At 56.2% G+C, this 6,397-nt stretch overlaps 1 long non-coding RNA gene across 1 annotated transcript; it reads right to left on the bottom strand.

The window, feature by feature from the left end:
- Positions 1-1,381: 1,381 nt before the first annotated feature.
- Positions 1,382-5,544, bottom strand: LOC140403017 (uncharacterized). The gene is made up of 2 exons (XR_011938212.1): positions 2,464-5,544; positions 1,382-1,655 (listed from the first exon to the last, which is right to left on the bottom strand). It is a non-coding gene; the product is annotated as an uncharacterized lncRNA (long non-coding RNA).
- Positions 5,545-6,397: the final 853 nt, after the last annotated feature.

The raw sequence follows: 6,397 nt of genomic DNA, 5'->3' as shown, positions 1-6,397 counted from the left end.
TGTGAAGCTTTCGGAGGCGTTTTCAGCCAATCAGAAACTGCTGTGTAATGGAACTTTACATCTCACTTTAACCGTCAGTTAATCTCTCGTTATTCAAGTCCCGTTGAGGAAAACAACGTTGACCCACGACACAGTCTTCACATTGAGTTCCGGTTCAATCCTTCAGTCAATGTTCATCCTGTAGATGTGTCCCTCCTCTCGCAGTCAGTTATGCTGAAACGTGTCTGACACAACACTGCCCCACAGGCTGAGGCAAGTTTTACCTGCTTGGTAAAGAGTGGAGTTCTCGGGCTGCAAGAACGTACAAAGCAATTGGAGTGCGTTTTTTACACAAATTTAGAGTACCCAATTCAGGGGCGATGTAGCGCGGCCAATCCACCTCCCCTGCACCTCTCTGGGTTGTGGGGGCGAAACCCACGCAGACACGGGGAGAATGTGCAAACTCCACACGGACCGTGACCCGGGGCCGGGATCGAACCTGGGACCTCGGCGCCGTGAGGCAGCAGTGCTAACCACCGTGCCACCGTGGGGTGATGCAATTTAAACAGGAACACACAACGAACCTTTCTAAACAGCCTTTTATACCCGTCCAATCGAAATGATGACAAAGTATTCAGGTACAGCAAGTGAAGGGGAAGGCGACTGGAATGTTGACGTTTGTTTCACCGGAAGTGGAATATAAAAGTAGGGAAGTTTTACACCAGCTGTACAGGGTACTTGGGGAGATCAGGGCTGGATTCAAACACCGCCGAAATGGCCCTTGGCGATCGGCCAAAGAATTCTCGACCGAATTGTGGGCGGCGGCGCTTTCACAATGCTCCACGCAGGCCACGCTTCGAGGGCCACAGGCCAGGTATCGAGGGCCGCGGGCCACTGCCTGAGGCTACGCCCCTGACTGGCTGAGGGTGGCACGAGGGCAGCACAGTGGTTAGCACTGCTGCCTCACAGCACCGAGGTCCCAGGTTCGATCCCGGCTCTGGGCCACTGCCCGTATGGAGTTCGCACATTCTCCCCGTGTCTGCGTGGGTTTCACCCCCACAACCCAAAAGATGTGCCGGGCAGGTGGATTGCCCACACTAAAATTGCCCCTTAACTGGGGAAAAAAAGAATTGGGTACTCTAAATTTATTTAAAATAAGGAGATAGGCCAGCGTTGAATTTAAGGGAAATTTGGGCCACCAATGCGGGCTTTATAATTGACACCCACAACGGTGAGATGTGTCACTGTGATTAACGGTAAAAATATTTCCTATCCTCCCACAGGTTAACCAAATTGCCCCCATCCCACCCCGCTTGCTGGTTAATACGGCGCCTGTCGCGATTTGTCTTGCTGCTGTACCATTCACAGCAAGTCAACGCTGATGAAATAACAGTGCCAGCCATTTGCTCATTTCCTCAGCCTTTAATTGCGACACGATTGATACAGGTTGAAACAGCGTGAATTCTGTTCAGTGGCGACCAAAACGCTCCTTCCTGCCAACCCACACATTTCCATCTCTTGGAGGAAGGGGTCTGCCCCGAATCCGACAGACACAAGCCATCATCCCCGCGTCGCAGAATGTAGCTTATTCACTGAACAGGAACTCGAAGAGAACAGCATTATTAAACGGAGGAATAACAAGGTATCCCGGCCGTAACAGGCGCGAGAGTCTCAGCCTAGTCTGTCCTCCCGCTGAGGGTATCCCGGCGAGAGTCTGAGCCTAGTCTGTCCTCCCGCTGAGGGTATCCCGGCCCGAGAGTCTGAGCCTAGTCTGTCCTCCCGCTGAGGGTATCCCGGCCCGAGAGTCTGAGCCTAGTCTGTCCTCCCGCTGAGGGTATCCCGGCGAGAGTCTCAGCCTAGTCTGTCCTCCCGCTGAGGGTATCCCAGCGAGAGTCTGAGCTTAGTCTGTCCTCCCGCTGAGGGTATCCCAGCGAGAGTCTGAGCTTAGTCTGTCCTCCCGCTGAGGGTATCCCAGCGAGAGTCTGAGCTTAGTCTGTCCTCCCGCTGAGGGTATCCCGGCCCGAGAGTCTGAGCCTAGTCTGTCCTCCCGCTGAGGGTATCCCGGCGAGAGTCTGAGCCTAGTCTGTCCTCCCGCTGAGGGTATCCGAGCGAGAGTCTGAGTCTAGTCTGTCCTCCCGCTGAGGGTATCCCAGCGAGAGTCTGAGCCTAGTCTGTCCTCCCGCTGAGGGTATCCCAGCCCGAGAGTCTGAGCCTAGTCTGTCCTCCCGCTGAGGGTATCCCGGCGAGAGAGTCTCAGCCTAGTCTGTCCTCCCGCTGAGGGTATCCCGGCCCGAGAGTCTGAGCCTAGTCTGTCCTCCCGCTGAGGGTATCCCGGCGAGAGTCTCAGCCTAGTCTGTCCTCCCGCTGAGGGTATCCCAGCCCGAGAGTCTGAGCTTAGTCTGTCCTCCCGCTGAGGGTATCCCGGCCCGAGAGTCTGAGCCTAGTCTGTCCTCCCGCTGAGGGTATCCCAGCGAGAGTCTGAGCCTAGTCTGTCCTCCCGCTGAGGGTATCCCGGCCCGAGAGTCTCAGCCTAGTCTGTCCTCCCGCTGAGGGTATCCCGGCGAGAGAGTCTGAGTCTAGTCTGTCCTCCCGCTGAGGGTATCCGAGCGAGAGTCTGAGTCTAGTCTGTCCTCCCGCTGAGGGTATCCCAGCGAGAGTCTGAGCCTAGTCTGTCCTCCCGCTGAGGGTATCCCAGCGAGAGTCTGAGCCTAGTCTGTCCTCCCGCTGAGGGTATCCCGGCCCGAGAGTCTCAGCCTAGTCTGTCCTCCCGCTGAGGGTATCCCGGCGAGAGTCTGAGCCTAGTCTGTCCTCCCGCTGAGGGTATCCCCGCGAGAGTCTGAGCCTAGTCTGTCCTCCCGCTGAGGGTATCCCGGCGAGAGTCTGAGCCTAGTCTGTCCTCCCGCTGAGGGTATCCCGGCGAGAGTCTCAGCCTAGTCTGTCCTCCCGCTGAGGGTATCCCAGCGAGAGTCTCAGCCTAGTCTGTCCTCCCGCTGAGGGTATCCCGGCGAGAGAGTCTGAGCCTCGTCTGTCCTCCCGCTGAGGGTATCCCGGCCCGAGAGTCTCAGCCTAGTCTGTCCTCCCGCTGAGGGTATCCCAGCGAGAGTCTGAGCCTAGTCTGTCCTCCCGCTGAGGGTATCCCGGCGAGAGTCTGAGCCTAGTCTGTCCTCCCGCTGAGGGTATCCCGGCGAGAGTCTGAGCCTAGTCTGTCCTCCCGCTGAGGGTATCCCAGCGAGAGTCTGAGCCTAGTCTGTCCTCCCGCTGAGGGTATCCCGGCGAGAGTCTCAGCCTAGTCTGTCCTCCCGCTGAGGGTATCCCAGCGAGAGTCTGAGTCTAGTCTGTCCTCCCGCTGAGGACCATCTTTGGAATTATTATTTTTTTTATAAACACGATTTTTCGTAATATATATTTACAAAATAGCTGCAACTGAAAATAGATCATTTGCTTTCTCTGTACAGAATATTCCTTTATACTTATTTTTAAAAAGGGAAGATTGAACAGTGATAAAATATACTGAAGTTACATTTGTTAAAAAAAGTGACAACCCCTCCCACCGTATCTCGAATTCCCCACCGTGTTCAGGACTTACTCCCTAAACTTTCTCCAGGTTTCCTTTCCCTGGTGTTTGTGATGCTCAAAATCTGGGTCGCCCCCTTCGGAAATCTTCTCCTCGTCCAGCACCCAGGACTGGAACCAAGGGAAGGTTTCACTCCGTACCCCCCTCAAGGAGGCGACCAACACTGGGCTCGGCTCTTCTGAGGGTGGGTGGGAGACATTAATACTCAGCTGAGATTTGCGAGGGCATCCATCACGTCCCCTTTTGCAGTTTATGAAGGTTCTTCGCGAATATTGAAAAGTTTAAAAGCTGCCCACAGGCTCCGCAGGCCATCTCCAAACTCCTCTCAAGGACATGCCGGCCCATCTCACTCCCGTCAACCTTTCCCCCTTATGGTTGGCCTGTTCCTGTGCCGTCAATTCTCGTGTTAATCTTTGGTTCGCCGCACAGCTTCACCCAGGAGTGAAAACACCTTTGGTTTACGGAGCAGCTAACTCCCATCAGTCACTCCCCCCCCCCCCCCCCCCCCCCCCCCGCAATCTTCACACCGTTTCCCCTCTGACTGCATTGCCAGGCGGGGCACTGCCGATTCAGACAAGGGCCGTCTCCAGGCACGCACCGCGCCTCAGAGACTGAATGCCGTCGGATCGCGGACACAGTTCAGATCCTCGGCTCCCAAGGAGCCAGGTCACCAAAAGACTCAAATTGCCTGTTGTGTTTTTAACAGGTTTACTCTGGGAACCAGGCTCAAGCACATCTCTGTCTTGTTGCCTGGCGAGTGTAGAAACCTACTGGCCAACACTTTCCTGCTCATAGGGCAGCGAAGGTGGAGGAATCACGTTCCAACCAGCTGACTCTACCCTGCATTCAGATTTGTGGTTTTACATCAGTTTTCGAAAGTGGTCTACATTTGTGCTCCCAATTCTCCATCTCTGCTCATTATTGGTTTGTGGAATCTTAGTCTAAAGAGATGATATCTAAGCCGTGGCTGAGGCCGTTTCCGCTGACGCCACTCGCGCTGGTGAGGGTTGAAGCTCCGAGGTGACTCTCCCGAAGTCCGCTACCGGCGATGACGCTGCTGCTGCTCCTGTTTCCCGTCCCGTGCACTCTGCTCGTGGAGCTGACGACGGGCCTCAAAGAAATGCGGCGAGGACGTGAATTGGAAGAACTGGCTGAGCGAGGAGCGCATGGCATCTTGGTCGTCGGAGGAGCTGCTGATAACCGAGCTGTAATGCTGCGGGGAAAACAGACGGTGTAAGCACTCAGAACGACCGGATACTGTCGCCGGCACACCCTCCAATGAGGGCACCATCTCCCACTCAAATTTACTGCTGCCCCAGACCTCAACACAGACTCTCCCCTTCCATCAGTCAAGCTTAAAACCCAGAACTTTCTAACGGGGCAGTGAGGGAGCTTTACTCTGTATCTAACCCCGTGCTGTACCTGTCCTGGGAGTGTTTGATGGGGACAGCGTAGAGGGAGCTTTACTCTGTATCTACCCCCGTGCTGTACCTGTCCTGGGAGTGTTTGATGGGGACAGTGTAGAGGGAGCTTTACTCTGCATCTAACCCCGTGCTGTACCTGTCCTGGGAGTGTTTGATGGGGACAGTGTAGAGGGGAGCTTTACTCTGCATCTAACCCCGTGCTGTACCTGTCCTGGGAGTGTTTGATGGGGACAGTGTAGAGGGAGCTTTACTCTGTATCTAACCCCGTGCTGTACCTGTCCTGGGAGTGTTTGATGGGGACAGTGTAGAGGGAGATTTACTCTGTATCTAACCCCGTGCTGTACCTGTCCTGGGAGTGTTTGATGGGGACAGTGTAGAGGGAGCTTTACTCTGTATCTAACCCCGTGCTGTACCTGTCCTGGGAGTGTTTGATGGGGACAGTGTAGAGGGAGCTTTACTCTGTATCTAACCCCGTGCTGTACCTGTCCTGGGAGTGTTTGATGGGGACAGTGTAGAGGGAGCTTTACTCTTTATCTAACCCCGTGCTGTACCTGTCCTGGGAGTGTTTGATGGGGACAGTGTAGAGGGAGCTTTACTCTGTATCTAACCCCGTGCTGTACCTGTCCTGGGAGTGTTTGATGGGGACAGTGTAGAGGGAGCTTTACTCTGTATCTAACCCCGTGCTGTACCTGTCCTGGGAGTGTTTGATGGGGACAGTGTAGAGGGAGCTTTACTCTGTATCTAACCCCGTGCTGTACCTGTCCTGGGACTGTTTGATGGGGACAGTGTAGAGGGAGCTTTACTCTGTATCTAACCCCGTGCTGTACCTGTCCTGGGAGTGTTTGATGGGGACAGTGTAGAGGGAGCTTTACTCTGTATCTAACCCCGTGCTGTACCTGTCCTGGGAGTGTTTGATAGGGACAGTGTAGAGGGAGCTTTACTCCGTATCTAACCCCGTGCTGTACCTGTCCTGGGAGTGTTTGATGGGGAGAGTGTAGAGGGAGCTTTACTCTGTATCTAACCTGTGTTCCCAAGGTGGAGGAACAATAAGTTACAGACATGAAAAGACAACCTGACTCTCATAGTTGCAGTCCCGGAGCCCAGCGTCCCGGCGCCCAGCGTCCCGGCGCCCAGCGTCCCGGCGCCCAGCGTCCCGGCGCCCAGCGTCCCGGCGCCCAGCGTCCCGGCGCCCAGCGTCCCGGCGCCCAGCGTCCCGGCGCCCAGCGTCCCGGCGCCCAGCGTCCCGGAGCCCAGCGTCCCGGTGCCCAGCGTCCCGGCGCCCAGCGTCCCGGCGCCAGCGTCCCGGCGCCCGGCGTCCCGGCGTCCCGGAGCCCGGCGTCCCGGAGCCCGGCGTCCCGGAGCCCGGCGTCCCGGTGCCCAGCGTCCCGGAGCCCAGCGTCCCGGAGCCCAGCGTCCCGGA

The sequence above is a fragment of the Scyliorhinus torazame genome, chromosome 26 (genome assembly GCF_047496885.1).
Source record: "Scyliorhinus torazame isolate Kashiwa2021f chromosome 26, sScyTor2.1, whole genome shotgun sequence".
Taxonomy (NCBI): Eukaryota; Metazoa; Chordata; class Chondrichthyes; order Carcharhiniformes; family Scyliorhinidae; genus Scyliorhinus; species Scyliorhinus torazame.
The sequence above is the reverse complement of the archived record's forward strand: the minus strand, read 5'-3'. Positions and strand labels throughout refer to the sequence as shown.